Source organism: Phyllostomus discolor, chromosome 8, assembly GCF_004126475.2.
Source record: "Phyllostomus discolor isolate MPI-MPIP mPhyDis1 chromosome 8, mPhyDis1.pri.v3, whole genome shotgun sequence".
In the NCBI taxonomy this organism is placed as follows: Eukaryota; Metazoa; Chordata; class Mammalia; order Chiroptera; family Phyllostomidae; genus Phyllostomus; species Phyllostomus discolor.
The window spans coordinates 66862856-66890069 of record NC_040910.2 but is presented as its reverse complement, the minus strand read 5'-3'; positions in this window follow the sequence as shown (position 1 = coordinate 66890069).

Here is a 27214-nt window from a genome sequence, read left to right as displayed (position 1 = left end):
CTTTTCTTTCTTTTCTTTTTTTTCTTTCTTTTTCTTTCTTCTTTCGCTTCCTTCCTTCCTTCCTTCCTTCCTTCCTTCCTTCCTTCCTTCCTTCTTTCCTTTTTTTTTTTTTTTTTCTCTCTTTCTTTCTCTTTCTTTCTTTCTTTCTTTCTTTCTTTCTTTCTTTCTTTCTTTCTTTCTTTCATGGCTGAATAGAATTTCATTGTGTAAATGTCCCACAGTTGTTTTATCCACTTATTTATTGATAGACATTTGGGCTGCTTCCATATCTTGGCAATTGTAAGTAACACTGCAGTGAACATAGGGGTGCTCATGTTCTTTCGAATTACTGTTTTGGGTTCCTTCAGATATATTCCCAGAAGTGGGATTGCTGGGTCGAAAAGCAGATCCACTTTTAATTTCTTGAGATGTCATCATACTGCTTTTCACAGTGACTATACCAATCTGCATTCCCACCCCACAAAGAGTTCCCCTTTCTCCACATCCTCACCAACACTCGTTGTGTTTTGATTTATTGAGGATAGCCATTCTGACAGGTGAAAGGTATTACCCTGTGGTTTTAATTTACATATCTCTGATAATTAGTGATGTTGAGCCTCTGTCTATTGGCCATCTGTATATACTCTTTGGAGAAGTGGCTGTTCAGGTCCTTTGCCCATTTTTTAATCAGATTGCTTGTTTTTTTGGTGTTGAGTTTTGTAAGTACTTTACACATTTTGGGTCTGAAACACTTATCAGGTGTTTTGGTGAATATGTTCTCCCAGTCTGTGGGTTGTCTTTTTATTTTGTTGATGATTTCCTTTGCTGTGCAAAATCCTTTTAGCTTGATGAAGTCCCATTTGTTATTTTTTTCTTTTGTTTTCCTTGCCTGGGAAGATATATCTGATAAAAAATTTCTATGAGCAATGTTGGGTATTTTGCTGCCTATGTTTTCCTCTAGGATTCTTATGGTTTCAGATCTAACATTTATAACAATCTTTTCATCCGTTTGATGATTATTTATCCTCTTAGTGAGAACCAGGTTACCTGAGTTTACTCAAAGCTAATGAAAATTCATCTAACCTCTTTGAGTTTCAGTTTTCTCATTTCTAATATACTGATATCAATTTATGAAGGAGGTATGAAAATTCTAAATGTTTATGCACCTAAACACTTTGTTAAAAAAGAGATATACAACTTAACAAAAATAAAAAGGAAAATAGAAAACAACTATTACAATTAGAGATTTTAACATTTTCTCAATAATTAATAGGATAAGAATATATAGCAAATATAAGAATATAGACAATTGCAATAAGTCTATCAACAAAATTTGTTTAATTGGCATGTGTAGAACACCACCCAAACAATAGCAAAATACACATTCTTCAAAGTCTATGATGAAATATTTTCTAAGGTAGACCATATGCTAAAATATAAAGCAAGTATAAATACATTTAGAGAGATTGAAATCACTGAGTACACAAATCAAATGAAATTCATTTGGAAATTAATAAAGGAGTGATATCTGGAAAATTTAGTAACCCCTGGAAATTAAATAAGGACTTCTAAATAATCCATAAGCCAAAAATCACACAAGAAATAAAAAATATTTTGAATAAATAATAATAATACAAAATATATTTGTGGGATTCTCCTAAGCTATTTTTAGTACATGTAGCAAAAATTATAACTTTAAATAATTGTGTTAGAAAAGAAAAACATGTTTAAAATCAATAATCTAAGTTTTTACCTTGAAAAACTAGAAAAAGGAAGTGCAAATTAAGTCCAAAATAAACAGAAGGAAAAAATAATAAAGCTAAGAGAATAATTGATAAAACAGAAAACAGTTGAGAAAATCAAAGCCAAAGTTTGATTCTTTGAAAAGATTAATTAAATTTATAATTCCCTCCAAGACTGATCCAGAGAAAAGAATACCTCAATACCAATATCAATATATTTTTATGTCCAGTTTCTACTGACAAAAATGATGAAAAGGTATAGAAGATGGAACACTAATATGATGAAAACATAAGCTATTAAATTTGACAAATTAGATGAAATGGTTACTTTTAAAAGAAAAAAAAACAACTTATCATAACTAACATAGGAATGAAGAGAAAGTTGAATAGTGTTTGACCTTTTAAAGAAATTGTGTAATTGAATTTTCTTCCTACAAGGAAACCAAAAACCCAGAGAGCCTTACTAATGAATTCTATCAAACATTTAAGAAAAATAATTACTTTTACATAAACAATTTCAGATACTAGAGGAGCTAGTACGCATACTTTCCAATTCATTTTATGAGAAATGTATAATATTGATTAAACCTGGGTTATTGTAAGAAAAAATTATGAACAATATCCTTAAAAAAGAGAGGTATAAAAATCATAACAAAATTTTAGGAAACAAAGTCTAGCAATGTGTAAAATGATTAATATATCATGGCAAAGTAGAGTTTATCCAAGGAATAAAAGGTTGGTTAAACATTTTTTTAAAATAAATCTGTGTAACTCACATTAACAAAATAAAAAAATAAAAGATCATTTCAACAGATGGGGAAATATAGAATTTGACAAAGTTTAACACCCATCCATGATAAAAACCCTCATCAGACTGGGAAGGAAACTTCAATTTGACCAACAGCACCCAGAAAAAAACCTACAAATAAAGTTATATTTAATGGGGAAGTACTGAACAGTTTTCCCCATGTTGGTAACACAGTGAGAATGTCTGCTCTCACCACTTCTCCTCAACGTTAGGTTTGAGGTCCTACTCAGTGCAATAAAATAACATGAGACAATAAGACATAAATCTTGGAAAATGAATAGTCCTTATTTTCAGGTAATATAAGAATATATATACTAAAGGAATCTGCAAAATATGTAAGAGCAATTGCATTTAACAAGTTTGCAGTGTATCTGTTCAGTATACAAAAATTAATTGTATCTCTATAAACCAAATAAAAATTTAAAAATACCATTCACAATAGCATCAAAAATATAAGTGATAATATATTTAATAAAAAGGATGTAAGATCTCTACACTAAAAAGTACAAAATAGTGTTGAAAATATGGGGATATCTGCTGTGCTCTTGATTTTGAAGATTTATTATTGCAAAAATATAAATTATTCCTAACTTGATCTAGAAATCCTGCAGCCTCCCAGTCAATATCCTAGTAGTTTGGGGTTTTTTTTTTTTTGGTAGAAATTGATAAACTGACTTTAAACACACATGAAAATTCAATTTGAAAAAGAATGAAGTTGGAAGACTTATTCTACCTTACCATAAAAATTACTATGGTAATCAGGATGTAGTGGTAAGAGCATAAAAAATGGCAAATCAATCCATGGAACATAATAAAGTCTACTAACAGAAGCACTTAAAGAGTCAATTGATTTTTGACAAAGTAGCTAAAGCTATTAAATGAGGACAGGAAATCTTTTCAGCAAATGATGCTGGAATAATTAGATATCCATATGGAAAAATGAATTGGTAAGGATTTAATAAATTAGAATATAGAAAAGGGATAAATTCAATATGTAAATAACAGCTTTTTAAAAATGTAAAATATATAGAAAGATCTCAAAATATATATATAAGGTAATCCTTTGTTGATACTCTGAAAATAATATGAGTACCTGATTTAAACTGATGATTTTCTAACAAAATATAAATGAATCCAATGGACTTAGAAGACATTAGAAATCTAATAGACCCACTGCCATAAAAGACAAATTGAGGAATTTTTTTTCTATTACTAAAAAAACCCCACTAACCAGACAAAATGTATTCTATTAAATTATTAAGGACCAGATAAAATGAATTGAATGTTTGAGAACATATGGACAGGAGAAAGTATTAAATCTATTTTAAAATCCAGCATTATGTTAATTGTAAAACCTGAAAAATATAGCACAAAAAGATAAAAGCAAAGAGCAATGTCATTTATATGAATTTTTAAAAAAGAATATGAATAATTTTATTACATATCCTCTATTAATACTATGTAATAAAATGCTATATATTCAGAATGTATTTTTTTAAATGATTTTTTAAAAAGATTTTATTTATTTATTTTTAGAGAGAGAAGGGAAGGAGAAAGAGAGAGAGAGAGAAACATCACTGTGTGGTTGCTGGGGGCCATGGCCTGCAACCCAAGCATGTGCCCTGACTGGGAATCGAACCTGCGACACTTTGGTTCGCAGCCTGTGCTCAATCCACTGAGCTATGCCAGTCAGGCCTCAGAATGTGTTTTTGAATAATACTCTATTAATAAAGGATACTAATAAAGAACATATTCTTTTTTCTTTATTTTTAATTTTTGTATTGTTCAATTATAATTGTCCCCATTCCCCCCATTACTCTTTCTTGCCCTACCCAGCCCCCACCTCCCACATTCATCCTCTTTCCCACCTCCATTGTCTTTGTCCATGGGTCCGTTATAGATGTTCCTTGACTCGATCCTTCTTCTTCCTCCCATTACTCCCCTCCCCACTACCCTCTGGTCATTGTCAGTTTTTTCTTTATTTCTATGTCTCTAGTTATATTTTGCTCATTTGTTTGTTTTGTTGTTTAGGTTCCTGTTAAAGGTGAGATCATATGGTAATTGTCTTTCACCTTCTGGCTTATTCACTTAGCATAATACTCTCCAGTTCCACCCATGCTGTCCCAAAGTGTAGGAGCTCCTTCTTTCTTTCTGCTGCATAGTATTCCATGATGTAAATGTACCAGTTTTTTGATCCACTCATTTACTGATGGGCACTTAGGCTGTTTCCAGGACTTGGCTAGTGTAAATAACACTACTATGAGCACTGGGTACATAGGTTCTTTTGAATTAGTATTTCAAGATTCTTAGAATATAATCCCAGTAGTGAATGTTAATTTAAGAAATCTGAAATTAAATAGTAGAAATTGGATTCCAGCAATATTTATAGAGAAAAAGGCTTTCTAATAAACTGATGTTCTTTCTAGAAATAATATGTTTCAATATCAGAAAGTCAATGGAAGAGGTCAATAGTTGGACATCCACTAATATTATTAAATGTAAAGGAGAAAATGATTATTGAGACAGGTGCCAACAATGTAATGTGTTTGATAAGAGTTGACATTCACTTCTATTAAATTAGGAATACATGCATATTTTTTTAAATGCAAAATTGGACTTGCTTCTAATTATTACCTTTGAGCATGACACTGATTGGGTGCTCAAATATTATTATTTATTTGTTTATTTATCTATTTATTTATTTTATAGAGGGAAGAGAGGTGGTGTTGGTAAAGGAAGCCAAATACTTATTGATGGAAAATGATTTGACTTTGGGTGGTGGATACAAAATACAATACACAGATCATGTACCATAGAAATGTATACTTGAAACTTATATGATCCTGTTAATTAAACTCGCCTTAATAAATTTAATTAAAAAACACTGAAATTAATATCTGAGAACCTAATCAGTCTCATGCTCAAAGGCAACAATTAGAAGGAGATCCATCAAAGTCAGAAATGAAACAAAGAGCTCAGTTTCCTCATTAGTCAAGATCATTCTGGCCAGTGTTTGGAATTGAAAAATAAAAGAAATAGGAGGAATAACATTTAAAAAGAGGATACAAAATTATCTTAATTTATAAATGATAATTCATTTTATTTATTTTTTATTTTTTGGCATATTTCTTTTTTATTGTTGTTCAAGTACAGTTGTCTCCATTTTCACCCCACCACAATGCCCCCCCCCCCCCACCCCCCAAACCTACCGCCTTCACTTTTTCCATGTGCCCATTATACATGTTTCTTGATGGACCCTTCCCCTATTTCCCAAATTATTCCTCTCTCCTCTGGTTACTCTCATTTGTTCTTTATTTCAAAGTTTGTGGTTATATTTGCATCCTTGTTTGTTTTGTTTGATTAGGTTACACTTATAGTTGAGATCTTTTTGGTTTTCATTTTATTTATTTTTTATAAACTTTTTTAAAGTTGTTTTATTGTTCAAGTACAGTTGTCTACATTTATATCCCCCACTTCCCACCCCAGCCATCCCCAACTTCTAATTCTACATCGCTTTGGTTTTGTCTATGAATTCTTTATCATTATTCCTGAAAACTCTTCCCCTTTTCCCCCTGATTTTTCCCTCCTGCCTCCCCTCTGGTTACTGTCAGATTGTTCTTAATTTCAATGTCTCCATTTATGTTTTGCTTGCTTGTTTGTTTTGTTGATTAGGTTCCTGTTAAAGGTGAAATCATATGGTATTTGTCTTTCACAATTTGGCTTATTTCACTAAGCATAATGCTCTCCAGTTCCATCCATACTGCCGCAAAGGGTAGGAGCTCCTTTCTTCTACTGCATAGAATTACACTGTGTAAAGGTACCATAGTTTTTCATCCATTCATTTACTGATGGGCACTTAGGTTTGTTTCCAGCATGTGGCTATTGTAAATTGTGCCTACTATGAACATTGGGGGGCATAGGTTCTTATGAATTGGTGTTTCAGTGTTCTTAGGATATAATCCTAGCAGTGGAATTGCTGGGTCAAAAGGCAGATCCAATTTTAGTTTTCTGAGGAAATTCCCATACTGTTTTCCAGAGTGGTTGCACCAGTCTTCAATCCCACGGAACAGTCCACTAGGGTTCTTTTTTCTCCACAGCCTCTCCAACACTTGTTGTTTGTTGCTTTGTTTATGATGGCCATTCTGACTGGTGTGAGGTGGTATCTCATTGTGGTTTTAATTTGCATCTATCTGATGGCTAGTGATACTGAGCATCTTCTCATGTGTCTCTGGACCCTCTGTATGTCCTCCTTGGAGAAGTGTCTGTTTAACGCCTTTGCCCATTTTTTTAAAGATTTTATTTTATTTTTATTTTTAGAGAGAGAAGGGAGATGAGAGAGAGAGAGAGAGAGAGAGAGAGAGAGAGAGAGAGAGGAGAGAGAGAGAGAGAGAGGAGATATGCAGTTGCTGGGGGTCAAGGCCTGTAACCCAGGTATGTGGCCTGACTGGGAATCGAACCTGTGACACTCCTTTGCCCATTTTTTAATTGGGTTGCTTGTTTTCTTAGAGTGGAGTCATGTGAGTTCTTATATATTTTGGAGATCAAACCCTTGTTTGAGGCATCACTGGCAAATATGTTTTCCCATACAGTGGTTCTCTTTTCATTTTAGCCATGCAGACAGAAGCTTTTTATTTTGATGAGATCCCATTTGTTTATTCTTTCCTTAGTCCCTTGCTCTGGGGACATATCAATGAAATATTGCTGCCTGGAATATCCGAGATTTCCCTGCCTATGTTTTTTCTCTGGGACTTTGGTGGTGTCATGGCTTATATTTAAATCTTTTACCCACCTTGAATTTATTTTTGTGTATGGTGTAAGTTGGTGCTCGAGTTTCAGTTTTTTTTGCATGTAGCTGTCCAGCTCTCCCAACACCATTTGTTGAAGAGACTGTTTTCACTCATTATGTTGCTGCCCGCTTTGTCCAAATATTAACTGACCAGAGAGACGTGGGTTTATTTCCGGGCTCTCTGTTCTGTTCCACTGGTCTATCTGCCTGTTTTTATGTTAGTACCAAGCTGTTTTGATTACAGTGGCCTTGTAATAAAGTTTGATATCAGGTATTGTGATCCCTCCTACTTTGCTCTTCTTTCCCAAAATTGCAGCAGCTATTCCAGGTCACTTATGGTTCCATATAAGTTTTTGAAGTGTTTGTTCTATGTCTGTGAAATATGTCATTGGTACTTTAATAGGGATTGTGTTGAATCTATAAATTGCTTTGGGTAGTATGGACATTTTGATGATGTTAATTCTTCCAATCCATGAACATGGTACATGCTTCCATTTGTTTGTGTCTTCCTTGATTTCTTTCTTCAGTGTTGTGAAGTTTCTGAGTACAGGTCTTTTACCTCCTTGGTTAGGTTTACTTCTAGGTACTTTATTTTTCTTGCTGCTATATCAAATGGGATATTTTTTCCTGAATTCTGCTTCTTCTGTTTCATTGTTGGTATACAAAAATACCTTCGATTTCTGGATATTGACTTTGTATCCCACTGTTTTACCAAATTCATTTATTAGGTTGAGCAGTTCTTTGGCAGAGTCTATAGGTTTTTCCATGTATACTATCATGTCATCTGCAAACAATGATAGTTTTGCTTCCTCCTTTCCAATTTGGATGCCTTTTATTTCCTTTCCTTGTCTGATTGCCGTGGCTAAAACTTCCAATACTCTGTTAATAGAAGTAGTGAAAGTGGACAACCTTGTCTTGTTCCTGATCTTAGTGGGAAAGCTTTTAGTTTTTGACTATCGGGTATGATGCTGGCTGTAGGTCTCTCATATATGGCCTTTATTATGTTGAGGGATGCTCCCTCTATTCCCACTTTGCTGAGTGTTTTTTGTCACAAGTGGGTGCTGTACCTTATCAAATGCTTTTTTCCACATCTGTTGATTTGATCATGTGATTTTTGTCTTTGCTTTTGTTTATGTGATGTATTATACTTATTGATTTGCAAATATTGTACCATCCTTGCATCCCTGGGATGAGTCCTGCTGTATGACCATGGTGTATGGCCATGGTGTATGATCTTTTTAATGTGTTGTTGGATGCAGTTTGCCACTATTTTGTTGAGGATTTTAGTGTCTATGTTCATCGGTGATATTGGCCTGAAGTTTTCTTTCTTTGTTGTGTCTTTGTCTGGTTTTGGGATTAGGATGAGGCTGGCTTCATAAAAAGAGTTTGGGAGTCTTCTGTCTTCTTGGATTTTTTGGAATAGTCTGTGAAGGGTAGCAGTTAACTCTTTCTTAAATGCTTTGTAGAATTCTCCTGTGAAACTGTCCTGTCCAGGGCATTTGCATGTTGGGAGATTTTTTGATACCTGCTTCAATTTCATCAGCTGTTATTTTTGTCTGTTCAGGCTTTCTGCTTCTTCTTCATCAAGTTTTGAAAGATTATATTTTTCTAGAAATTTGTCCACTTCACCTAGGTTTTCTAGTTTCTTGGCATACAGTTCTTCAGAGTAATTTCTTACAATCCTTTGTGTTTCTGTGGTATCTGTTGTAATCACACCTCTTTCATTTCTGATTGTGTTTATTTGGGTCCTCTCTCCTGTTTTCTTGATGAGTCTGCTTAAAAGCTTGTTGATTTTGTTTATCCTTTCAAAGAACCAGCTCCTGAATTCATTGATCCTTAGAATTGTGCTTGTAGTCTCTATGTCATCTCATTCTACTCTGATCTCGGTTATTTCCTTCCTTCTACTTGCTCTGGGTTGTCGTTCCTCGAGTTCTGGTAGATGTAGGGTTAGGTTGTTTATTTGAAATGTTTCTATCTTTTTTTGGTAGGCCTGTATTGCTATGAACTTCCCTCTCAGGACTGCCTTCACTGTGTCCCATAAGTTTTGGATTGTTATGAGTTCATTTTTGTTTCCAGAAACTTTTTGATTTCTTCCCTAATCTCATTCTTGACCCATTCATTGTTTAATATGATGCTATTCAATCTCCATGATTTTGAGTGTTTTGGGTTTTTTTCATTGGTGTTGGTTTCTAGTTTTAACCTCTTGTGGTTGGAGAAAGTGCTTGGTATGATTTCAATTTTCTTGAATTTGTTGAAGCTTGTTTTGTAGCCTATCATGTGGTCTATCTTTGAAAATATTCCATGTGCATTTAAAAAGAATGTGTTTTTAGCTTCTTTGGGATGAAAGGTGCTCTCTCTCTCTCTCTCTCTCTCTCTCTCTCTCTCTCTCTATATATATATATATATATATAGGTTTTATATATACAGGTTTTATATCCCTTGATATATATATATATCAGTTAAGTCCATTTCCTCTAGGTCATTGTTCAATGCTACAATATCTTTGTTGATATTGTGTTTGGAAGATCTGTCCATTTTTGATAGTGGAGTGTTAAAATCCCCTGCTATAATTATGTTGCTGTCAATATCTTTCTTGACATCCTCCAAGATTTTCTTTATATACTTGGGTGCTCCTATGTTGGGTGCATATATATTTACAATGTTTATGTCTTCTTGGTGAATTCTTCCCTTGAGTATTATGAAGTGACCTCCTGTGTCTCTCTTTATGGGCCCTTCTTTGAAGTCTGTTTTATCTGATATGAGTATTGCTACCCTGGCTTTTTCCCCATCCATTTGTTTGAAAAATTTGTTTCCAGCCCTTCACTTTCAGTTTGTGTAGGTGTTTTGTCCTGAGGTGGGTCTCTTATAGGCAACACATGTGTGGGTCATGCTTTCTTATCCATTCAGCTATTCTATGTTTATTTATTGGAGCATTTAACCCATTTACATTTAAGGTTATTATTGACAGGTACTTATTCATTGCCATTTTCATATCTGTGTTCCCCTCTGTCTGTCTCTTTTCCTTCCTTTCCTTAAAGCAGTTCCTCTAGCATTTCTTGCAGAGCTGGTTTCATGAAGGTGTATTCTTTTAGACTTCTTTTGTCTAGGAAGCCTCTTATTTGGCCTTCTATCTTGATTAAGAGCCTTGCTGGGTAAAGTAGCCTTGGTTGCAGGCTTCTGGTTCTCATTACTTGGAATATATCTTGCCATTCTCTTCTGGCTTGGAGTGTTTCCATTGAGAAGTCAGCTGCTAACCTTATTGGGGCTCCCTTGTATGTAATTTCCTGTTTCTCCCTTGCTGCCTTTAAGATTATCTCTTTTTCTTGGAATTTTGCTATTTTAATTATGATGTGTCTTGAAGTGGCCGTCTTTGTGTTCCTCTTGATTGGGCCTCTCCATCATTACATTTTCAAACAGGTTTTCTATCCCTTGCTCTTCTTCTCCTTCTGGCATCCCTATTGTATGGATATTATTACGTTTCATGTTGTCCTGCATTTCCCTTAATCACTCTTCATTCTTTCTGAGCTTGTTTTCCTATTCTTGCTCTTTCTAGGTGTTTTTTTCTACCATGCCCTCTAGCTCACTGATTCGATCCTCTGCTTCATCAAGCCTGCTTTTGATTCCTTCTGCTGTGTTCTTCAGTTCAGAAATTATATTCTTCATTTTCTCTTGGCCCTTGTTGATAGTTTCTATTTCCTTTTTCATGTTGATATAGTTTGCAGCAAGTTCATTGTAGTTTTCCTGTAGGTTCTGGTAATTCTCTGTGAGCTCACTGAGCTTCCTGGTAACCATTGCTTTGAACTCCATATCTGATAGTGGACTTGACTCTATTTCATTTAGCATTCTTTCTGAGGCTTCTTCCTTTCCTTTCATTTGGGGATTGTTTCTTTGTCTTCCCATTGTTTGTGAGACTCTTCTCATTAGCCTCTGCTTCTTAAATTGATCTGTTCTGATTCCCTGGGTTTATGGTGTGAATTTCCATGGTAGAATATCTGTGGGATTCAGTGGTGCAGTCTTCTTAATCTCCTGAGCTCGCTGGTCTTGGGTCGTCATTTATGTTGTCTCTCTGTATGTCTTTGGGTTTTGATTATTGTTGGGTCTTTCTTTGTTGGGTCCTTCCCTCCAGCTGGTTAGCTGAAGATCACTCCATCTACCATGTCTCGTATTCTGTTGTTCAGGTGTGGACAGGTTGCATTGAAGCTGATTCTTCTGTGTGTATGAAGTTTTGAGGCTTCTCTCTCACTCTTGTTCAGTTGTTTGTTGTGGATAATTTCTCCACTATTTAGTTGTATCTCCAGATAGGTCCTGGATTGAGGTTTGTGTGGCTTCCACTCCCTCCTTCACCTTCTTCCATTGTTATCTGTTGGTGGCTTCTTTGTTGGTGGGTTTCCTCTTCCATCAGGTATAGTGGTGTTCACCGCTCCTACCTTGCAAGTTCTCTGGAGTAGCAAAGTGAAATTTGTCTCATTGTCTCTGTTGTTGGGATGACCCCTGTTTGGGTCTAACTCTGGTATTTTCTCTGTTCCAAGTATTATTGTCTCACCATCTGATTTTTCAGTATCCTCTATAAATTTTGGTCTCCAATCTTCATATGCTCTGGAATACTGTTGGCTGTTCTCTCTGTTCCTCGGAAGGTCAGCTAGGTATTTCACCCAGGTATTTGCTGTGCAAAGTGGACTCTGCTTCCATCTACCTTGCTGCCATCTTCTCCTCCTTTCCCTTTAAAAATTAAATGTTTTCTTAAAGTGTTAGTGTATTTAGTATGTAATGTTTTAATAAGATAATTTTAGTAATATAGTAAGTTTTTAAAAAAATAACTGAAAACACAGTCCAGGCAACCAGGACTTGAAATTAGAGTGAGGAGAGAAGGTGGTGGGGAAAATTGAAAGGATGGACCTCAGATTTGTACATACAAGGTCTGACAAAAAAAAACACCCCTTTTTATTACAAAATATTTTATTATAAAATCATAAGCATATAATTTTGTAACAAAACAATATCATACTCAAGCACACCATATGACATTTTAGGTAAAATGTTCAAATTAAAACTAAACATTATTACACCCATATTATTAACCTACCAACCACACTCAAGCAGCCCTTACTTCTGCCAGACCTTGTATATCCTCAGGAAAGTAAAGGGAATCTGAGTTTCCAGGGAGAAGTGTGCGAGATAAGCCCACAAATGCAAACAGAGGGTAGGATTGTGTCTGTCATTTTTTAAATTCTCATTTGATGATATGTTTTATTGATTTGAGAGAGAGAGAGAAAGAGAGAGAGAGAGAGAGACATTGATAGATTACCTCCTGTACACACCCTGAATGGGGATCAAACCTGCAATGTAGATATGTGCCCTGACCAAGGTTCAAATCCACAGCCTTTCGGTGTATGGGACAATGCTCTAACCAATTGCCCTGGTCAGGGCCGTGTCTGTCATTTTAATTAGGTAACAGTGGCAACCAATATGAAATAAGCATGCCTTCCTTCAGGTGGATTTTCAAGTAAGGAGTATCATAGCAACATCCAGTATAATTTGGTTTCCTAATCATTCTATGAAGTCTTTGCAACATTGAATTCTGTTCAACAATCCTGGTGAATTTTCATTCACACAATAAAAATACAGGCAGCAACATGAGTGATATGACAACCCAGGAAAGCCCATTGGGTCAGAGAGCCTGGGCTTCATTTGGGCAGAGGATAATCTTTGAAAAATTAGTCAGGGATTTGGTGATATACAAATTCAACTGAAGTGACAGATTTATGTGGCTTAAAATGACTCTGGTTTGAAATGTACATGAAATGCCAAACCGCGAGTGTGCAGGGACCACCAGCAGCGGAGGTCCTCTAGAGCGGGCGGCTGCATTATTTATGTTAAGTCTGTTTTTGCCCAGTGAGCAGTTTCATTTTCAAAGGGAAGACCAGGGCTCTTGATTTCTAAACTAGAATACAATGCTGACCTCAGAGACCTTTGCTTTCTGAACACACCCGGCTTTCCCTGGTTCAGTGGATGAATTCGGGCAGCAGATACACCACACACTGTTTGCTTGCAGTTGTTTGACTTTGTTTTATTTACAAATCATAAGCACAGTTGGGCTGCTTAGCACAGCTCTCTAGTAAGGCTCTTGCCAGCCAAGAGCAGATGGAGACATAAGACAGGCCCTTCTCTCTTCCTTTGCAGTCACACCAGAAGGTTTTTTTGTCTGGGATCCCTCTGTCCCCTATAAATGTGTACTGCTCACCCCCACATGCACACCGTACCTCAGAGAGACCATGGTCCCCCGCGCTGGGGCCGGAAGCATAGCAAATCCTGGCCACAGAGAAATTCACACCAGTGGAGATTGTCTTTCTCTCAGTTCCTTGATTACTCCTGAAATACCAGGCTGTTCCCATGTACTGTATTTTATTTTCTGTTCATTTCCAGTTTTACCACTCAAAATTTGTATTTACCTTTCCTCAAGGTATTATTTTCTAGGTATTATTTTCTCTTAGTAGACCTGCTAGGACTTTGACCTGTTTTAATTGCATCATCCAAAATAGAAAATATTGTACAATGACTTTTATCCTACTTGCTTTGTTTTTCTCTTAAAATCAGCTTTACCAAGGTGTCATTTACATACAATATGATGTAGCCAGTTATTGTCTCCAGTCTGATGAGTTTGACAAATGTATACACCCATGAAACTATACCACAATCAAGGTATGGAACATTTGCATCATCCCCAAAAAGTTCCCAAATCCCTTTGCACGCAACTACTGGTCTTTTTGTTGTCACTACAGAGTAGACTTATCCTTTCTAGGATGTTCTATGAATGGAATCATACAGTGTACATTCCTTGGGTCTGGCTTCTTCCACTGGACATAGTGATTTGGAGATTCACCCATAATTTGCATTTATCAGCAGTTTCTTTTTATTGCTTGGTAGTATTCTACAGGGTGAATATAACATAATTTATTCTTTCACCTGTGGGTGGATGTTTGGATTGTTTCTAGTTTGAGGCTATTATGGATAAAACTGCTAAAAATATTTGTGTACATGTGTGGATTTTAATGGACTTTTTTAGTTCCTTCAGGTAAATGTCTATGAGTGGAATTGTTGGGTCTTATGGCAACAGTATCTTTAACTTTAAAAGAAACCACCAAACAGATTTCTAGTGTGGTTGCACCATTGTGCATACCCTGCAGCCTGATGTGAGTTTCAGGTGCCTCATGCACTCACTGACACATGTTTAATAAGTTTGAAGGAAGATATTTGAAAATGCCAAAGCCTGGATATAAATTCATGCCTCCTCTTTAATGTCTAATTGCTATTAACTTTTAACCCTAGGACTGTACTTAATAAATATTGTGGGTGAATTTTAAAAAATAAATGCTAATTAGCCACTTTTGATATATCCTAAGTCTTTCTGGTTAAGTGAAAACTCCTAAAGCACACATACACTCTAGTCTTAGAGATTTCTAACCTCAGCCTGCAGAGATGCTTGGTGCCACCTCACACTTCGTGACACCTCACTCTTGGTGCCACCTCACATTTGGTGCTATCTCGGGTTTGTTTTCTTGTCCATCCAAGTGTCTGGGGAAGAGCAGCTGGAACACAAGAGCTTCTCAATAATAGGTTTTTGGATAAATGAACAACTGAAACTTCTGAAAAAATATCTTAACATGTGTCACAGTGTTGTTACATGTAACATGTACCTAGCTATCTGAAATGACCTGTCTGACAAGTTCAACCATTTGTAACATAGCTAAGGACCAAGAAAATATTCAAAAATTTAAAAAATTGAAATCAGGAAAAATATTTGTCACATTTTCTTATACTTTAATTGTAGGAAACCCTTCAGGCTCTTGGTTAATAGCTAACTTGGTATTTTATATTATTTTTAAAAGCTATTTTTTCTCATACACATACTTGAAATATTAGGATGACATGGAAATCAGTATTATAAAATAAGTCATTCATCCAACTCAACTCCCAGTCTTCCCCAGAGACTCATTCCTAACAGTTTCTGGTATGTATTCAGAGAGGTTTAATGCATACACAAATGCATCATTATCTATATTCTTTATTTATAGGTATACCAAGACACATATACTTGTACTACTTCTACATTTGGCATCTATATTCATAGACAGATAGACATAAAGATATGTCCATCTATGTGATTCTAGGCATACAAGAACAAACTAAGCATACTCCTCTGTACTTCGCCTTTTCCACTTAATTTGTTGAGGACATTGTGTGTGTGTGTGTGTGTGTGTGTCTCCTTCTTTTAGAGCTAACTAGATTCTACTATATGACTGCATCCTTTTTTAAATTACTCTATTGATTTACTTCTTATTTGCAGGTTTTTGCTAATACATACAAAACTGCAACAAACCCTTGTACATGCATCTATATTATCATGGACAAAATATATCTTTAATGAAAATTGCTAGAGGAATAGCTGGGTTAACAATAATATCTACCTTTTCTTCTAGTACCTCATTTTTACTTAAAAAATTTTTATTCATCTGAATTTTATTTTAGAATGAGGCAGTGATAGACCTATCTGCTCCCCTAGATTATTTGCCAATTGTTTCCACCTCCTTTACCGAATGAATTATCACTCTTAAATAATATGAAATAACATCTTTATCAAGAACTTGGTTACCAAATTCATTTGGTGTATCTACTTATAGACTTATATTAAATTAACCTTTCTGTTCACAATCCAGCACCAAAAAAATTTAGTGATTAGAGCACCTAAAACAAAATGTACATTTATGTCTGATAAAATGAATCCTATCAGACTCAAGAATCTTCTCTTTTTAAAAAGAATAGCTATTCATGCACATTACTTTTTCCACTTAAAAATTTGAAACAGCTTATTTTGATTTACAACCAACTCTTGGTAATTGCATTGATATTGATATTTATTTACAGTATCCTTCATATTGATCATATATATATGTCAAATTAATTTCTACTCTTTTCTAAATAGATCTTTCCTTTCATTATATTTTCTACATGTTTATTTATGTATGAAACACTTAATTTTTAATGGTAACTTAAAAAACTGGTTAATTTTCTGAATGCTTTGATTTATAATAATTTTTCAGGTGATTTTTAAAATATAAATTGATATATAGTGAGCCCTCCATCCCAATAAAGATAAATACACATTCTTTTTAAATGCACATGGAATATTTTCAAAGATAGACCACATGATAGGCTACAAAACAAGCTTCAACAAATTCAAGAAAATTGAAATCATACCAAGCACTTTCTCCAACCACAAGAGGTTAAAACTAGAAACCAACACCAATGAAAAAAACCCAAAACACTCAAAATCATGGAGATTGAATAGCATCATATTAAACAATGAATGGGTCAAGAATGAGATTAGGGAAGAAATCAAAAAGTTTCTGGAAACAAAAATGAACTCATAACAATCCAAAACTTATGGGACACAGTGAAGGCAGTCCTGAGAGGGAAGTTCATAGCAATACAGGCCTACCAAAAAAAGATAGAAACATTTCAAATAAACAACCTAACCCTACACTACCAGAACTCGAGGAACGACAACCCAGAGCAGTAGAAGGAAGGAAATAACCGAGATCAGAGCAGAATGAGATGACATAGAGACTACAAGCACAATTCTAAGGATCAATGAATTCAGGAGCTGGTCTTTGAAAGGATAAACAAAATCAACAAGCTTTTAAGCAGACTCATCAAGAAAACAGGAGAGAGGACCCAAATAAACACAATCAGAAATGAAAGAGGCGTGATTACAACAGATACCCACAGAAACACAAAGGATTGTAAGAAATTACTCTGAAGAACTGTATGCCAAGAAACTAGAAAACCTAGGTGAAGTGGACAAATTTCTAGAAAAATATAATCTTTCAAAAACTTGATGAAGAAGAAGCAGAAAGCCTGAACAGACAAAAATAACAGCTGATGAAATTGAAGCAGGTATCAAAAAAATCTCCCAACATGCAAATGCCCTGGACAGGACAGTTTCACAGGAGAATTCTACAAAGCATTTAAGAAAGAGTTAACTGCTACCCTTCACAGACTATTCCAAAAAATCCAAGAAGACAGAAGACTCCCAAACTCTTTTTATGAAGCCAGCCCTCATCCTAATCCCAAAACCAGACAAAGACACACAAAGAAGAAAACTTCAGGCCAATATCACCGATGACATAGACACTAAAATCCTCAACAAAATAGTGGCAAACTGCATCCAACAACACATTAAAAAGATCATACACCATGGCCATACACCCATGGTTCATACAGCAGGACTCATCCCAGGGATGCAAGGATGGTACAATATTTGCAAATCAATAAGTATAATACATCACATAAACAAAAGCAAAGACAAAAATCACATGATCAAATCAACAGATGTGGAAAAAAGCATTTGATAAGGTACAGCACCCACTTGTGACAAAAAACACTCAGCAAAGTGGGAATAGAGGGAGCATCCCTCAACATAATAAAGGCCATATATGAGAGACCTACAGCCAGCATCATACCCGATAGTCAAAAACTAAAAGCTTTCCCACTAAGATCAGGAACAAGACAAGGTTGTCCACTTTCACTACTTCTATTAACAGAGTATTGGAAGTTTTAGCCACGGCAATCAGACAAGGAAAGGAAATAAAAGGCATCCAAATTGGAAAGGAGGAAGCAAAACTATCATGTTTGCAGATGACATGATAGTATACATGGAAAAACCTATAGACTCTGCCAAAGAACTGCTCAACCTAATAAATGAATTTGGTAAAACAGTGGGATACAAAGTCAATATCCAGAAATCGAAGGTATTTTTGTTATACCAACAATGAAACAGAAGAAGCAGAATTCAGGAAAAATATCCCATTTGATATAGCAACAAGAAAAATAAAGTACCTAGAAGTAAACCCTAACCAAGGAGGGTAAAAGACCTGTACTCAGAAACTTCACAACACTGAAGAAAGAAATCAAGGAAGACACAAACAAATGGAAGCATGTACCATGTTCATGGATTGGAAGAATTAACATCATCAAAATGTCCATACTACCCAAAGCAATTTATAGATTCAACACAATCCCTATTAAAAGTACCATGACATATTTTCACAGACATAGAACAAACACTTCAAAAACTTATATGGAACCATAAGTGACCTGGAATAGCTGCTGCAATTTTGGGAAAGAAGAGCAAAGTAGGAGGGATCACAATACCTGATATCAAACTTTATTACAAGGCCACTGTAATCAAAACAGCTTGGTACTAACATAAAAACAGGCAGATAGACCAGTGGAACAGAACAGAGAGCCTGGAAATAAACCCACGTCTCTCTGGTCAGTTAATATTTGACAAAGCGGGCAGCAACATAATGGAGTGAAAACAGTCTCTTCAACAAATGGTGTTGGGAGAGCTGGACAGCTACATGCAAAAAAACTGAAACTCGAGCACCAACTTACACCATACACAAAAATAAATTCAAGGTGGGTAAAAGATTTAAATATAAACCATGACACCACCAAAGTCCCAGAGAAAAACATAGGCAGAAAAATCTCGGATATTCCAGGCAGCAATATTTTCATTGATATGTCCCCCAGAGCAAGGGACATAAAGGAAAGAATAAACAAATGGGATCTCATCAAAATAAAAAGCTTCTGTCTGCATGGCTAAAATGAAAAGAGAACCAACTGTATGGGAAAACATATTTGCCAGTGATGCCTCAAACAAGGGTTTGATCTCCAAAATATATAAAGAACTCACATGACTCCACCCTAAGAAAACAAGCAACCCAATTAAAAAATGGGCAAAGGAGTGTCACAGGTTCGATTCCCAGTCAGGCCACATACCTGGGTTACAGGCCTTGACCCCCAGCAACTGCACATTGATCTCTCTCTCTCTCTCTCTCTCTCTCATATCTCCCTTCTCTCTCTAAAAGTAAAAATAAAATAAAATCTTTAAAAAAAATGGGCAAAGGCGTTAAACAGACACTTCTCCAAGGAGGACATACAGAGGGTCCAGAGACACATGAGAAGATGCTCAGTATCACTAGCCATCAGATAGATGCAAATTAAAACCACAATGAGATACCACCTCACACCAGTCAGAATGGCCATCATAAACAAAGCAACAAACAGCAAGTGTTGGAGAGGCTGTGGAGAAAAAAGAACCCTAGTGGACTGTTCGTGGGATTGAAGACTGGTGCAACCACTCTAGAAAACAGTATGGAATTTCCTCAGAAAACTAAAATTGGATCTGCCTTTTGACCCAGCAATTCCACTGCTAGGATTATATCCTAAGAACACTGAAACACCAATTCATAAGAACCTATGCACCCCAATGTTCATAGTAGCACAATTTACAATAGCCACATGCTGGAAACAACCTAAGTGCCCATCAGTAAATGAATGGATGAAAAACTATGGTACTTTTACACAGTGGAATTCTATGCAGCAGAAAGAAAGGAGCTCCTACCCTTTGCGGCAGTATGGATGGAACTGGAGAGCATTATGCTTAGTGAAATAAGCCAAATTGTGAAAGACAAATACCATATGATTTCACCTTTAACAGGAACCTAATCAACAAAACAAACAAGCAAGCAAAATATAACCAAAGACACTTGAATTGAGAGCAGGCTGAAAGTGACCAGAGGGAAGAGGGGAGGGAATTTTAGTGGAAAAGGGTGAAGGGTTTGCAGAAACAAGTATAAAGAACACATGGACAATAACAAGGGGGGAGGGGTGGAAATGGGAGGGAGATGAGTTGGGCTGGGGCAGGGAGCAGAAAAGTGTATTTGAACAACAATTAAAAGAAAAAAATAATTTTTTTTCAAAGAGAAAGGAGACATTTTCCAGCACTCCATGTCTACTTTTCTGGATCTCTTTCCATTACCTTGCCAACACTGTGCGTACCATGCCTTCAGTAGTAACCTGACTGGCAGTGAAGGCCATTTTAAACTCATCTTGAACACTTCTTCTTCCTGATGTACTTTTATTCACACAGACTTCAAATTCTAGAAAACCCATCTCAAGTATGTTATGGTGGTGTCTCTCACATTTTCATACATAAGTTAACTACCTTAATAGTTACCCCCCATCCTCTTTTCTAGTGCCACCTCTCTGCTTGCCCTTGCTAGTGGGCACTTCTGTCCCATTATATTCACTACTTTGTTCTCACCATCCACTGGATGTCACTAATTCCATGAGGTACAACTGTCGTGCCTGACACACTACTATGCACACACATCTCCTGCCAAGCATCACTTTCTCTCTCTTCCCATACCAGCTCTGCCCAGAGAGTGTAATGCAATGAGTGGCAGGTCTATCTTTTGTGTTACACTCTGTAGGAAAGGGCTGATCTAATACTGTTTGTGCCTCCTTCTCTTAAAAGGTTTTATTTGACTGGCTTATTCTGGCTTATCTATTGTCCCCTCATCAGTAAAGTATTCAGATATGGATTAATAGCATACTTGACTTGGCTCAGTAATTACAATTTTACTAAATTCAGAATAGCCCTGCTTATTCTGTAATGACTTGTACATTTAAAAAATGTATTCAAGGGTGCCTATTTCCCTGGCTTCTTTTCTCCTTAGTAGAAGCTCTCACTTAAAGCATTTCTCCTTTTCTCAGGTAAATTGACATCTGGTTGACCCACAAGAGAGTATTCTGACACACATGAATTCTGGGAGTCAATTCAGCTGAGGCTAAAACTGAGGCAGTAACTGTATCTCTGATCAATAGAATGTTTAAACTTGGTAAGTTTTCAACTCAAACATATCATTTCATGAAATTAAGTTGACATAAAGGTAAGTGGCCTTCTATTTTCTGAATGTATTCAACCACTTTTATGTTTGAATATTGACATTCATTCCAGAATTTTAGTCCAGGTATTTGATAATTTTATTTTATTTTTCTGTTTCCTGAGACTGATGGGAAGTCTTTAAAATGTTTTGGGCATAGACTTCACAATAACAAATTGATAGTTTGCAGTGGTCTCTCTGGCTGCTGGATGGTGTCTGATTGGAAAGAAGACAGCTGAAGTGGGGAAGCCATATACAAGGTGTTGGCCATTTTCCAGGAGAGGTGATAAAAAGTTAGGAGAGAGTGGTGACAGTGGAAGTGAAGAAAAGGTCTAAGAAATATTAGAAATTTTGGATATGTGAAGTAGACTTCCTATAGACAACAGTCTTAGCTTGGTTGTCCTGAAAGAGCACCATAGACCAGGGGGGCTTAAATAACAGACATTTATTTTTTCACAGTCTAGAAACCTGAGATTCAAGTGTCAGCAGGGCTGGGTTCTGGTGGAAGCTCTCTTCCTAGCCTGCAGATGGCCACCTTCTCATTGTGTCCTCATATAGCAGAGGGAGGGGGTAAGGGAAGGATAGAGGGAAAGAGAGAGAGAGGAGGTTGGAAGGGGAGAGAGAGCTCTGTGGTGTCTCTTTTTATAAGAACATTAATTTTATCATAAAGACCTCACCCTCATGACCTCATCTAAACCTAATTGCCTTCTAAAGGCCCCATTGCCAAATACCATCATATTGAGAATTAAGGATTCAATATATAAATTTGGGGGAAGGGGCACAACTCAGTTCATAGCAGCACATGTGTGTACACATGCATGCACATGTACACACACACAGAGTCCAGGTCCGGAATCTTAGTGATTGAAGATCCTTCATTCATGTAGATGGAGGAGAAATTGTTCTCTGAGTTTGAAAATTGATGTAATGGTCTGTGGTGGTAGTAGGGATAGATTCACACATAACTAGCAAGTGAGGTTACTTCTCCCTGTTAAGTCTCAGCAGAATGAGTTAATAAAATGTACTTTGAAGAACTTTAGAAGTTGGAGATAGTATATAGTGAGGACTTGTTTGGGAATTTGATATATTGCAAAATATAAATGGTTGTCACATTATAAGGCTGATGTTCTGCATGTTTTCTAAAAAACAGAGAGTCAGAGAATAAGAATTTATTAGTGTTGACCCAACGTTCTCTTCAAATCACTCAATATGAGTCACTAGAAAAGTACACTGTATTTAAACATGGGTAGCACCCATAACTTCAATTTTTAAAAATGGCCAAAATGACAAGTTTATCCATATATATTGAGGACCAGCTCTGTGCTGGAAACTCTGCTGGGGACTTGGGATCCAGTTGTGAACAAAAAAGACCTGGACTCAACCTTCATGGAGCTTTTAGTATATTCATGAGTACAGATTTTGAATTAGTAGCTCCAAATAAAAAAAAAAAGGTGCTATGAAAAGGGAAGGGTGGGCAGCTAGGAGCTTGTGATAGGGGCAGTTAAACTAGCCTGGATGGTTAGGTAAGTCATCTTTGGAGACACAAGCATTGGGTTATAGTTGGAGGATAAACCAGACTGATATGGGTGAAAGTTAAAAGTAGGATTCCAGGCAAAGAGAAGAGTATTTCTTAAATGTTTAGATACAGAGTATGGCTCCTTAGAGGAAGTAATAGAAAAAGAGTATGACTAGAAAGTAGAGTGAAAAGGGGAAAATAGTTCAGGATGAGGATGTGGAGGTGGACAGAGAACAGAACACGGATGGTCTTGTAAACCATATTAAGAATGATGGACTTTTCTGAAGGCAATAAATAGGAAGCTAATGAGAAGCTATAAGCTTAGGATGTCACACTCAGATTTCCTGATCTCCAATCAAGGAATGACTGTGACAAAAGCTATGAGAGAGTGAAAAAACCCATAAAGGTATTAAAAAGAGTGGTGACCACCTTGAGCCCTGAGTTCTGAATTAAACAAATTGCTGGGCAGTGACTCAAAGAGGCAGCTACCAAGAGACACTGATAGGAGGAAGTAGAGGATGTTCTATGCAGATGAAAAAACCTACAAATAAATTAATTAACACAAAATTTTAGGACACTTTTTACAAGATAAATGGAATGGGAATACATCTATTAGTTAGAAATCTCTAACCAATAGATGTATTCATTGCAGATAACAGAAAACCCACTACTCAAATTGGTTTAAAAATTATTAAATTAATTGGTCCAAGTAATTGTAATTCCAGAAAAAAGGCGTTATTCAAGGTCAGCTGAATCTGTGGACTTCAGCTCTGTTTTGGTGCAATTCTCTCTGCTGTACCTTTCTGCTTGTACCCCAGGCTTGCTTTCTGGTGGAAAATAGCTGTGGTGCTGCATACAACACCTCCAGGAGAGGACTGTGGCTTTTCCACTGAATCTTAATTAAAAGAAGAGAAACATATTTCCCCCAAACCTGGGGTAGTCTCTTCCTCATAGGATTCTAATTGGGTTACCTACCTGTTTTTGAAACAATCTCTATGATTAGGGGATTTCCATGTACTGATTGGCTTTGACCAGAGATGCTGTTCCCAATTATTCTGGCAAGCCTGACAGGACAGACAACTAATCAGAGGTGGGGAAGGGTGAGCATTCCTTAGAACACCTGGGCTGCATGGGGGAGAGGTAGAAACTTAGACAAATCAAGATCCTATTAGGAAAGAGAAAGAGAGGAATGGATTCTAGGTAGAAACCAACAGTCACACCAGGGGTTGGCAAACTTTTTCTCTAATGGAGCAGATAGTAAATACTTTAAGCTTTGCAGGCCATATGGTATCTGTTGCAATGACTCAACTCTGCCCTTACAGTGGGAGAGCAGCTATAGATACAGTGTAAATAACTGAGCACGGGCATGGCTATGTTTCAGCGAAAATTTATTTACAAAAGCAGATCAGATTTAGCCCTTGGCTCATAGTTCTTTGATTCCTCACCTATAGTCTCTTATATTAATCCCTACATTTTAGCCTTCTCTAGGTATTTTCCATATGAAAATTTCCCTTCATGTTAATTTTTAACCTTATTTTCTTTATATATAAAAGTGCCAGGGTCAGATATGTGCGTCAGTGAGTAGAAGAGTTATAAGATAGCAGGACAAACAGTGTATTTTCCCCCTAGGTCCTGCATGCTGTGGAAGGACCTAGTGTTCCCTCCCATATGGAGGTCTGCTCTGTCATGCTATGACATTTTCAGATGGTGTTATTTGAAAAGCTTCAAACTTAATCCAAATAAAGAATGTAGATCTCTTTTCATATTCATTGCCTTGCACACTAACAAAGCTTTAGATATTTTGCTAAATGTGGAATTGAACATGAGTCATATAATTTTTACTAGTGGAGTCAGAGCTAAATTAGAAAGACAAGACACAAAGACATTAAGGGGACATTAAAGGTGATAAATATGATATGTTGCTGAGGCTGGATGTCCAATATTTGCATGTTCTTCCTGATCTTTTTCTATTTTGAAATAGAGATTGGGAATTAAATTCAAAGAGGAGAAGGAGATGCATTTACTTTCAAGTTACAAGAAGTGGATTCTTTCCCAATGAGTACAGAAGTGCTCATTTTCTGGCACCATGTTTGACAAAAACTGATTACTGACTCACTTGCTTATTTCCTTCATATTTCAGCTGAAAAGGCTTATAGAAGTCAGAAGCTGCAAAATGGATGTTCAGGATCAAAAAAAGCAACTAAATCCAAAAGCCAGGATGGGGTACAGAAAAAAGGAAGCTTTAGGCAGAAAATGGATAATATTAGGAAAGCAATGCTACACATAAAATGTTATAAAAATGCTACATATAAAATAAGAGATTCAATAATACTGATCATTATACAATTACTGGCCAAAAAGAAATGGGGTGCAAAGTGTTGCTCCAAATTTATCATTTAAATATGAAAGGTAGTGATGAAGAATGGAGAAATAAAGCACATTTGCAATAATTAAGAAAGTATATTTCTATACTTTTTCTCAACTTATTGACAAATTTAAGCTAAAAAATACTGTGTAGATGTTGCTTTTGACAAGATAACAGTGAGGAAGTATTATGACTCCAAGTTACAGTGATGAAGTCTTTGCTTATACCTGCCACTGTAAAGGTGTCTTTTTTCTCCTTTTCATAATACAAAGAATTAGATGTTAGGTGTGAGTTCCCCAAAATCTTTGTCTGTGCTCTTGTCAAACTCAAAATTTTACTAAAATATGTCACAATAAAAAAATTATGGAAGTCTAGTTAGCTTCTGTGAATACCTGCATAAATGTAATAATTCAGAGTAATATTAAAAATTAAAGTAAACAAGAGAAAATTATGCCAAAATTTGGTATCAGCTGATTTAATTATAAAGCATATGGATTCAAATGAGTCAGACCCTACCCAGGCTTCTGCTTGTGAAAACCCAAACTTATGAAATCCAATGTTGTCTTTACCAAAAAGTAAGATGCTTATATTCCTCTCCCTCCTCCCATCCCTGTCCTGTCCCAAGGATCTGTGACCTATTATAATGAGAAAACAGAGCAGGCATCCTTCAGACACCTTAAAGTGCATTCCAGGGGGCAAGAAAATTATTCTTCCTAGTTTCACCCCCATCATTCCATGTTCCTGTAAATATATATATTTTTTAATTTAGGAAAAACAGCAGGCTGCACAGAGGGACCTGGGAGTGGCCCCATCTATTATCAGAGGTGTGATTTTTAAGAGTGATGTGATCAAAGTAGGGAGGAAATCAGGAATAATCTCAAAGATTGTACATCTTGAAATATTCATTTTTCAAGTTCTGTCTCAGTTTAAAAATCCAACAACTAAGAGGAATGGAAAAAATATGCCCCTTACTGAAGGACAGAAAAGAAAGTATGAAAATCCTCCAGAACTAGAAATTAGACTGAAGCATCAAAATATTCTCCAAGCTCTAGACCCAGAGTGGATTCACCATCATAATGTACAGATAAGGAGACCTGGATTCATGCACTTGCTTAGTCTTCATATGAGAATTGAGTCCAGACAGGTTTTATCTTGTTCAAGGACATGAGCAGAACAACATTCTTCCAAATGTTTGAAAGTGAGTGCATCAAAAAAATGCTCCAGAACAATATGCAAGGATAGCAATCAGACAGCTAATGGGAAGCAGTCTGAAGATTATCTAATGTAGAATCAATGTGAACAATTCACAGAACTGTTTAGCTTTCTCAACTTGGTTAAAAATTCCATAATCTTTACATAGCATCAGAAAAAGAGAATAGACTGAGATGAAAGGGGGCTTAAGTTTAAGCAATGAAATTCAAGAAAGAGAAGATGGAACTGCTTTCAAGACATGGAAGTTGGGATACAGAAGGTCTGTAAGGAATTAAAGACATAGCAGTAGAATTAAAACCATCCTCAAAGGCAGTAAAGAACAAGAGAAAACAATGTCATAGGACCCAAATTTGCAAATTTCCCAGAAAGGGCATGACTTGGCTCTCACATTTTTCTTAAACTTACTTTTACCACTCACCCCTAGCTCTCTATTCTTCAGTCACAGATTTTGCTTTCTTTTCTCAAATTTACCAGCCTCTTTCCAGAGCCACATGTTCCTTGTGCCTAGAATGCATTCTTTCCTACTCTTCACTTAGCTGGGTTCAAATCCCAGCTCAGGCAATTTATTTGATCTCTTGGAGACTCAGTATCCTCATCAATAAATCCAATTAATAACAGAATTTCTTTATTCTGTTGACATGGAAATTAAACAAGGTAATAAATATAAACAGCTTAACAGAGAGCCTGGTATTTAGTAAGTGTTGAATCTATGTTAGATGACAATAACACCAGGAGTGTGGAGGTTTATTTCTCTAATGAGTGCCTCACTCACTAACTAATAATTCTTTGCATGCAGACAAAGATTTTGCCTTTTTAAAATATTGTCTTTATGCACTGGGCACCTAAAAGATGTATGAAAAAAGTACAAAAGTTAAAATTGAAACTATAATTTGAGGACATGTGAATTCAAAAAGGAGTTGTCTATACAGAATAAGTTTCACTGTGTTTCATGCAAATTCATAGCAAGACATTGTCTAGAAAACTTTTCAATTGCATAGAAGAAAATTTATCAGGCT